This window comes from Syzygium oleosum, unplaced genomic scaffold (genome assembly GCF_021117445.2).
Source record: "Syzygium oleosum isolate NSW1041296 unplaced genomic scaffold, Sole_v2.1 Sole_v2.23, whole genome shotgun sequence".
Lineage (NCBI taxonomy): Eukaryota > Viridiplantae > Streptophyta > Magnoliopsida > Myrtales > Myrtaceae > Syzygium > Syzygium oleosum.
The window spans coordinates 951,496-962,051 of record NW_026607507.1 but is presented as its reverse complement, the minus strand read 5'-3'; the positions used below and the strand labels follow the sequence as shown (position 1 = coordinate 962,051).

General features: G+C 42.9%; 1 pseudogene; it reads right to left on the bottom strand.

The window, feature by feature from the left end:
* Window positions 1–412: 412 nt before the first annotated feature.
* On the bottom strand, window positions 413–4,456 carry LOC130134751 (omega-amidase, chloroplastic-like; annotated as a pseudogene).
* Window positions 4,457–10,556: the final 6,100 nt, after the last annotated feature.

The following is a 10,556-nucleotide window of genomic DNA, read 5'->3' as shown; positions in this document are numbered from 1 at the left end:
TGTTCCTCATTTTTGGAACCCGAAACCTACCCGTCGAAACGTGGTACTGAACTTACCCCGTCACAGTTCCGAGGTCGGTTCCAAGTTTCAACAGGTTCTTTTTTTTTTAATTTCGTTTTTAATTAAACAAAACGAAAATAAACGCAACAATGACTAGTTATTAAAAAACAATATTTCACTTAGTAGAAAGGGGATATTATCTAACAACCTAGATCCATTTATGCAGAATAGAAAATACCAAGAGTTTAGCATCATATAACTTCATTATCAATGGATCAGTGCAAATATATTTAGTAGAATGATATTGTCAATAAAAGGCCAATTAGCAACACCAATAGCAAACCTCATTAATCTAGGAAAGAAACTTAAAACAATATAATAGTGGAGGAGGCAAAAACTAGCTAATTAGGACTCAATATTGCAAAGAGATATCTTCTATACAAAAAGCAATAGAGGACATATCGCAATGTCGTAAAAGCATTTATACAAACCTAAGCCCCTTTGTGCAAGGCTTACTTTGCGATGTTCAACTTAAAAATCATTGGAAGGGATAAAACGAAAATAAATCAAAGGAAAACAATCCAAAGGTCCACCACTTAAGACATACATGTTTACCGTCGAAATCTTCTTACTTTCGAATCGAATAGACTGGCTAGTGGCAAACAAGACCAAGATGCAAATCAATATTGTAGGAAATGCATAATAGACGAAGAGGAAATGAAACCTACCTCTTGTAGCATAAATCATTGCCAATTCCTGAAACCGAATATCATAACAGATGCCTATACCAATACGTCCAACGTCTGCATAGAGCCAAAAAGAAAAGAAAAGAAAAGAAAACAACTCAAACAAAAGATAGACCAAGACTCGTGCAACTAAATGTTCCATACATAGTTACTTAAGGAAAGAAAAGTTACCTTATGGGTGCTTGGCTTTCAAAGACTCAATGGAACCAAAAACACAGCAAGCGTTGTACAATCGATCACCACATCTTTCTCGGGATTGAACCGCCTACTATGGTAACCTTCAAGGCCTTACCATTGACTTCAAATAACATAGTAGTTGAAGGAGATGAACCTCCATCAATGTCCTCAAAGCATAAACAGGAAGCTATCATTTGAATAGGGACTGTTCCATATTTCCGGCACGAGTCAACAAAACCATGAGGCAAGCTACGTGATTTTTCCCTCCTTTTATAGAACGGCGCAGGTTGCACATATGGCTGATTTTACTGGAAACCAAAGCTTGCAGTATAAAAACATAGCAATTACATAAGCATCAATAAGAACTTAGCCACAGAAAGTCACCCAAAACTGACGAAACAGACACGTGCCCGCTCAAGATGCTTTTATCCATTCTTTCTTCTCGTGCACGCCTTCACAAAAGGGCATTTGATAAGGTATATAAAGTTCTTGTAAGCCATAAATTTCCCATTTTGCAATCGAGAGGCACATCCAAACTTTCCGCAGCTACACGAAATGCTCAATGACCCTTTTCATTCAAGACGGGCTACAATTGCCTAAACCTCGCTAAGTCTACCTAATGCGGGAGACTCACGGGCAAGAGAACAAGCCGAGCGCCCTTGTCCACGGCCTCCCGAATCGCGTCGCGAGCATGGGCAATGTTCCTCTCTTTATCCGCCGTCACCGAAAGTTGGCATAGCCCGATCTGAAACTGAAACCACACCACCCAAAGAAAAGACGTCAAATTTCGAGGTCGCATCGATGATCGAAGTCGAGGGGTTCGAGCCCATGCCTTGGCGAGGAGGAGTGGCGAGGAGGAGCGCGGGCGTCAATCGACGCTTACTTGTCCTTGCTCGCTCCCTTCTTGCGCCTCCACCACAAGCCGCTCGATTGGTCACCAAAAAAACCCGGAATCGGAAATCCGCCGTGGATGAGCCGGACCGCGGTTGATGGAGACAGAGGAAGAGCTGCGAGCGGGACGCCGAACGGAGCGAGGAGAGGCGAGAGGGTCTCGTCGAGTCGTGGGTGTGGGAAGTGGAGAGGGCGCAACGGAGGATCAACCGAGAGAGAGAAATTTGTGAAGAAAAGTTAGGGTTTTATTTTTTACTAGGAAGAGCGTCGGTTCCGGGTACAGTTCTGGTTCCTGAATGCTTACCAAGACTGTTCAGTCGATTGGATATTTTTTACTAGGATCAACCGATTGGATTTTCTGAATGCTTACCAAGACTGTTCAGTCGATTGCGGGTCAATTCGTGAATCATCTGGAACTTGCAAAACAAATATGTGTGCATGGATGCATGATATGCACAATGTGAATAGCCTACAATGACTTGGATCAGAAGTGGCTCTCAGGCCTTGGATTTCGTTCAAGGAAAATACTTTTTCACCGAATCGACATTTACAGGTTTTGGTAACTCTTGGCCATCCATTTCTACAAGAACTAAGGTGCCCCCATGTAGCGCTTTTTTAACTACATACGAACCCTCATAGTTCGGGCCAAACTTCTGACCCGTTACTAGCGTGACGGGCAACACCTTCCTTAGCACGAGATCTTCGGTTTCAAAATATCGAGGTCAAACTTTGCAGTTAAAGGATTTTGCAAAGGTCCTTAGACTCATTATGCCTAGCATTGAATATATTGGGTATTCACCCTATCAATATCTCAAATCAAGGATGGGTTTTATTTAGTGCTTAACTGAAATGGGCACCCGAATCGAACCGAGAACCTTTTGTCAAGCTATTGTTCTCTTGTTTTATTCCCTAAACCTTATGGAGTAAGACATGGATTTCTCGATAAGATAAATTCTTTTGATCACATGATGTGATGGACTCCCCTGAAAAACATTGGCGCATGTGTAAACGAGGTGCTCTACCTAACTGAGCTTAGCCCAACTCGCTTTTGGTAGCATTGACCATGGCATAAAGTCTTAAGTTTTTTCTCATCGATCATGTTCAACTGATCACATCTCTATTGAGTCCACTCTTCTTCAGAGAGGTTAGCTTGTGAGAGAATCCTTAATGAAGGAATTTCAACTTCTATAGGCAAAACTGCCTCCATGCCATAGACAAGCGAGAAAGGAGTTGCCCCTATCGAAGTGCGAATCGAGGTTTGGTATGCCATTAAGGCAACTGTTCATGCCAGTCACGATAATTGTAGGCTGTTTTAGACAGAATCTTCTTGATGTTCTTGTTAGCCGCCTCTACGGCTCTGTTCATTTGTGGGCGATAAGGTGAAGAATTCAGGTGACGAATATGAAACTCGTCGAGTAAACCATCAACAACCTTGTTGTTCAGATTTGAGCCATTATCAGTAACAATCACTTCCGGGACTCCATAGCGAGTGATAAAGTCACGACAAATGAACTTGGTTACACTTTTGGTAGTGACATTGGCATATGAGCTTGCTTTGATCCATTTGGTGAAATAATCAATGGCCACCAAGATAAAGTGATGTCCATTGGAAGCCTTGGGATTAATTGGCCCAATCATGTCGATCCCCCACATTGAAAAGGGCCATGGCTCAGACATTTGACGTAATTGTTTAACGGTACATTGATTTTATCCACATAAATCTGGCACCGACAACAATAACGAACATGCCGGATACAGTCGGCCTCCATGGCCATCCAAAAATAACCCAATCTCATGATTTTTCTGGCCAAAAGATGGCCGTTCATGTGCGGGCCGCATTCCCCTTCATGTATTTCTCTCATCAACTGATTAGCTTCTTTGGGGTCAACGCATTTCAACAAAATTGAGTCGAAAGACCTCTTATAAAGAGCATTGCCGCTTAAGAAGAATTTTGTAGCTATCTTCCTAATATATTTTTGATCGGCCAGTTCACTTTCTCGAGGGAATTCACCCTTTTGCAGTTAGTCATGATGTCATAATACCAAGGCTTCCCATCAGGTTCATTTGCGATTGCCAAATAATAAGTCGAACGTCTTAGAATTTCAATTTTCAGAGATTCGCTGTCTAACCCTTCCATAACTTGCAGCATTGATGACAACGTGGCCAGGGTATCAGCGAACTGATTCTACGATCGGAGTAAATATTCAAAGATCTCCTCAAATTCCTTTATCAACTCCTCCAGGAATTCATAGCAAGGGATTAATTTGGGGTCACGAGTCTGCCATTGTCCCCGGTCTGAAGAATGATGAGGGCAGAATCGCCATAGATTTGTAGCTTCCTAATTTTCATGTCGACAGCCAATTGTAACCCGAGAATGCAACTTCGTACTCTGAGTTGTTGGTACAAGGGAACATCAATTTGGCGGCTACAGGATAGTGTTAACCTATCGAGGAAATGAGAACTGCCCCAGTCCCATAACCAGTTAAATTGACAGCACCATTGAAGTACATGGTCCACTTATCACTCACTACCTCTAAAACGCGCTCCTCTATGGGATCCAACTGATCATGGTCTCCAAAACTTTCGTTGTTCTCTGCCAACATGTCAGCTATGGCTCTTCCCTTAACGGATTTATGTGCCATGCTGTGGATATCAAATTCGGACACTAGAATCTGCCACTTATCTAGCTTTCCGACAAATGCGAATTTTTCCAGCAGGTACTTGATGGGATTGTTCTTAGTCACAAGTAAAATCCGATGATGGAGTGTGTACTGGCGCAAGTGGCGTAATGCTTACACTAAAGCCACACACGTCTTCTCGACTCCAAGATAATTCATTTCGGAGGAAATAAACTTTTTACTAAGATAGTGTATAACACATTCTTTACCATCACTCGGCATTTTCTGAGCTAGCAAGGCTCCCAATGATTCGTCATGAAGAGTCAGATAGAGTATCAACGGCACCTTAGAAACATGTGGGACAGAATTGGCGGATGAGAAAGATACTGCTTTATCTCTTCAAAAGCCTTTTGACAGTTGGTATCCCACTCGATATTGACGTTCTTCTTCAAGAGCTTAAAGAAAAGTTTAGCAGTCTCAGACAATTGAGAAATGAATCTCGCCACATAATTCAATCTTCCTAACAAACTCCAAACTTCTTTAACAGTTGAGGGAGGTTTCAAATCACAAATGACTTTAACCTTCGATGGGTCAATTTTAATGCCTCGACTACTAATTATAAACCCTTATAGTTTCTCAGACTTTGTCCCAAACACACATTTGTTGGGGTTAAGCCTAAGCTTGAATTTTCGGAGTCAGTCAAATAATTTATGCAACATCTCGATGTGATTTTCTCCATGTTTGGACTTGGCAATCATATCGTCTACGTAGACCTCCACTTCCTTGTACATCACGTCATGGAACAGGGCGATCATTGCTCTTTGGTACGTTGCCCCGGCATTCTTCAAGCCAAAATGCATTACCTTATAACAAAAGGTTTCCCATAGGGTAATGGAGGTTTTACTCTTATCTTCTTCTTTCATTCGGATTTGATTATAACTTGAAAATTCATCCATAAAGGAAAATAACTCAAACCCCACGGTGCTGTCAACCAATACACCAATGTGAGATAGCGGGAAGTCATCTTTTGGACTCGCTCGATTCAAATCATGATAGTCAACACAAACCCGGACTCGTCCATCCTTCTTCATGACCAGGACAACATTGGCGATCCAATCAGAGTAGTGTGATACTTCGATGAAGCCCACTTTTAGCAACTTCATGACTTATTCCTCAATTTTCTTCGACAATTCAGGCTTCGCTCTTTTGAGCCTTTGCTTCTTATGCGGTATAGCTGGATCAGTGGGCAGAGCATGTTCTACGATTTCACGATCTAATCCTGACATATTCGCATAAGACCATGTGACCACTTCTTGATATTCTTTCAAAAACGCGACCATCCTTTCGCTTCAACTTTGGAGAGACCTGCTCCGATCTTAATTTCCTTGACATTCTCCACATCACCCAGGTTTATTGTAACCGTTTGTTCTACTGTCAGCTGTTTAGACTATTCATGACGAATCCAATCTCGTTCAATGTTTTTCTGATCATCGTCATTATCGCCGTCTTTGGGCTCAAAAGAATTTTCTTCAAGCAAGTCCGAATCACATATTTTCCTATCATGATTATACGGAATGCTATGCCTGAGATGTTATGCAAGAGATTAGTATCCAACAGGTAAACACTGTTGCAACTGATGATATGTTTTATTTTGAAATCATTTCAAAAGAGTTTTCAAAATGACAACGAGAGATTCATCCTCATATCCTTGGACATCTATGTCCCTAAAAATCTTTGAAAATTTGGAAGCGTGTGGAAGTCTAAACCTCAAAGCATCATCATAGGACTCGTTTGTGGTACTTCCACAAGTCCCTAATAAAATATGCTCATGCTTCTATTAACAGGATAAGGCCGTTTACATGACTAAAGATCTCGAACCGACGGCTCACAGTCCGAGACATTGATTACAAATGAAAGCAGTGGCTTAACCTAACGAAGATTTCCCATGCAAGTGAGATACATAGACTAAACAAAACGAAACTAGGAAAAGTAGCATCCCTACTTAAAAGGGTTGGCAATACTAGTAGACGACTCGGTCTCCTCGCTATCCATGACGGCGCATGCGAACTCTCTCTCGAACAGATCGGCTATGCCCATAACAGATCCCTCCTCCTCCTACAGCAGCTTTGGCGGTCCCGAAAAAATTTCCTTCAGTTCGGACAGCAGTAAACCCTGACAACCTTCATCTAACCCAAACAAACTTCCACGATCTTCACGGCTCCCAAGTTTGGCTCGGCCTCCATAGTCACCACAACCTCCATTGCCTCCATGATAATCTAAGCCGGCCCTTCCGTGTCTTTTGAAAACTTGGGTTCTTTAATGCCTTGGCCATGCAGTCCCAGGCCATTCCTGGGGCTATGACCGTTTTCAAGCAATACCTTGCTCGACATTATCGATGACTTAACTAATTCTGGATTTCGCATAATAGTCCCAACGGGCACATGGATCATCAAGACTAACTCAAAAGTCTGATCGCTCGATTCTGTCTTACTCTCAGGTTCTATGTACGGGATTGTAGTGTCATTAAAAATCTTAAAGTCGGTCTCTCTATACACAGTCACAATCTTTCCATCTACAATAAATTTGACCTTCTGATGCAAGCTCGACAGCACAACCCCAGTAATGTGTATCCAGGGTCGTCCCAATAGAAAATTAAAGGCACTAGGGATATCAAGAACCTAAAAGTTGACCAGAAAGAGGACAGGGCCGATCAGGAGTTCGAGCTCGATCTCGCCGATAACTTCCTTCTTCATGCCAACGAAAGCACGAACAGTAGACCTTGAGGTCTGGATCTTCTCTTCATTAATCCTCAAGCGACGGAGTGTGGCTAGAGGGCAAATATTTAGGGCCGACCCATTATCGATTAATACCCTAGCTACTATCTTATCGCGACATTTTACAGAAATGAGTAAAGCTTTGGTGTGGTTGCGGCCCTCAGCAGGAAAATCCTCATCAGCAAACAAGATTTGATCTCTCGGTAAAATGGATCCAACAAACTTTTCTAATTGACCCTCGTCGATGCTTTCTGGCACGTGCACTTTATTAGGGACTTTGAGTAGTGCGTTCTTATGCTTCTCAGATGATTTGAAAATATCCAAGAGTGAGATTTGGACAAGCATCTTCCTCAACTGGTTCACTACATAAAATTCGCTCATTTTAACAATCGCCAAGAATTGCTTCGCTTCTTCGTCTGAGACTGCTTTCTTCTCGACTGCTTCAGGAGGCGCGTAGCAACGGCCTAAACGGGTGATGGCATCAACCTCATTTGTCTTATAACTCTAAGGGACCGCCTTGGCATCGTAGCTTGGGGCTCTTTCTACTATTAAGTCTTCTTCGTCCTCAAGTGGAAGTTCAATCACTACTGGCTTCATAACGCGGTCACCGATTTCTAGGGTACTGAGCTCTTCAAACGCAAGGTCGATGACTACATGTTCGACACCTCCCTCTTCATGTGTCCACAGATCCTCCTTGACGGATAGGTCGATCACTACAGGAGTAATCATGCTAACCATCTCTTCCTCCAGCCTAGGCAAGTCATCCATATCCCCTCATCCGTCCCGGATAACATCTTTCAGGTTAACAAAGAAGCTTGGGGGAGGCGAGTATTTTACCCTATAGTCAAACTTTCCATTAGGCTGACCCGGCATGCTTATCACTTCCCTATCTATGTGAGTTCACTATTCCAGCGGACTTTCATAGTTCGAGGCTCGGAATCAACGTTTAGACGGCTTCCTTCATTGTCATTTATGGTCTAAAGCACCACTTCACCCTCATTGGCTACTTCTATAACTTTTAAAAGCTTGGCAGACATTTTTTTCAACTTCTTCCTTCTCAAACACGGCCACCGACATCATCATATTGTCTGACTCCTCCTCTTTAACACCCCGAATTACACCCATATCTACCATTTTAGAAATACAATCAAACTTTTCCTCCATCGAGATCTCATCCTCTCCCTCGAAGTGCCTAGCCAGTACGAATAACTCGTATAGCTTAGGGACGTCTACTTTAAAAGTTTGCTTGATCATGCTCCCCTCTTCCCTAACCATATTGACACCATCAGCATGGCTTGGCAACGGATTCTGTTTGACATTAGGTGGCAGTTCTTGAACGATAAAATACTCTTGTCTATCAAGTTTTGAACTTTGTGCTTAAGCATCGTGCAATTGTCTATATCGTGGCCCTTCTCGCCCACGTGAAACTCGCAGTACTTTGACAAGTCGAATCCAGGGAACCTGGGAGTGTTACCTCGAGGAGTCTCTTTAGCTATCATCCATCTCCCCAATAGCATGGGAAAAAGCTTTGACAGGGGCCTAGGTAGAAGAGTGAATTACCTCGGTGTCTTTTTCCTAAACTTATAATTCCGTACGCCCTCCTCTAACACCGGGCGACTCTCTGTGAAGATGTAGCAAGTGGGCCTCAAACTGTACTGGAGCTTGCACATATGCCACTTCTACCTCATTTTCTTTCCAATATGGGAATTTTCGACTTGCTCCTTCGTTGAACCTACCATCACGCATCGCTCCTTCCACTCTTTCTCCAACTTCCACTAACTGGGGGAAAATCAGGCATCCAGAACCAACCATCTTCAAATAAAAGTCATTGGGTAAGGCTTTGAGGAAGATGTCCACCAACTCCTTTTCATCGAGAGGGGTACAGACTTGAGCAGCTAAGGTGTGCCACCTTTGAGCGAACGCTCTGAACAATTCGCCCTTTTTCTTCTCAGTCTGAGTTAGCACTTCACGGGTCGGAGCCATTTCAGTGTTATATTTGTATTAGAGGATAAATGCCTCAGCCAACTGCTCTCATTTTTCCATTTTCTCCATTTCCAGTAAAACATACCACTACAATCTTGGACCGGCCAAACTCTCTTGGAAAATTTGAATCATTAGGGGAAAATTCTGGGCGTATCTTCCCATTCGGTTAAGATAATATTTCAAATAAATTCTTGGGTTTCCCGTCCCATCATATTTGCTAAAATTAGGGATTTTAAATTTCTCAGGGAAGTTCATTTGAGTGTATTGAGACAGATACTCAATCGCATGTTCTTTATACCCTTACAATGCTCGGAGCTTTTCCTCTATCTTCACGAGCCTCTTGTTATGCTCTTCCTCCATACAGGCCGCGATGGCCTCCGAAATGGGATCGAGTTCAACCACTACGTGTACAGTATTCAATGTCTCATCAACAACAAGGAGCAAAAAGCCCGCTTCACCGAACAACAAGGGCATTTTGCTCGATGTTCATCCTCACTACTCTCGAGTGTATGCGAATAGGCGACCGCCAAGAAGCCGTAGTTTCAGGACCTATTTTGTTTTCATTAAATAAAACAAGAAGGCCGGAATTAGTATGCCGTAAAGTGACAAAACAAGAGTTGTACACCTTTTAATTTTATATTTTCTTATGATGGAACTCGAGAGCAGTGAGGATGAACGTCAAGGAAGATATGTCGGCACCAAATGCTATTCGCACACGCTCGAGAGTAGCGAGGATGAACATCAAGGAGCAAAATGCCCGCTTCACCACACTTGACAACAAAATCAATGAGCTAGCTACTCAACTCACTCAATTCACCAATGAGGTGAGGGCCGCACTAGCGGCACCAAATGCCAATCAAGCCGCACCGCAAGCTGCCCCCGAGCCCGTAGAGAGGTCTGTAAGGAGAAATGTTGTTGAAGAGACATCGAATACTGCACCCGTAGTGGTTGAACTCGATCCCATTTCGGAAGCTATCGCGGCACGTGTGGAGGAAGAGCATAACAAGAGGCTCGCAAAGATAGAGGAAAAGCTCTGAGCATTGCAAGGGTACGAAGAACATGCGATTGAGGATCTGTCTCGATATACTCAAATGAACTTCCCTAAGAAATTCAAAATCCCTAATTTTAGCAAGTATGATGGAACGGGGAACCCAATAAGTCACTTGAAATATCATCTTAACCGATTGGGAAGGTACGCCCATAATGTTCCCCTAATGAATCAAACTTTCCAAGAGAGTTTGACCGGCCCAGCATTGCAGTGGTATGTTTTACTGGAAATGGAGAAGATGGAAAAATGGGAGGAGTTGGCTGAGGCATTTATCCTCCAATACAAATATAACACTAAAATAACTCCGACCTGTGAAGTG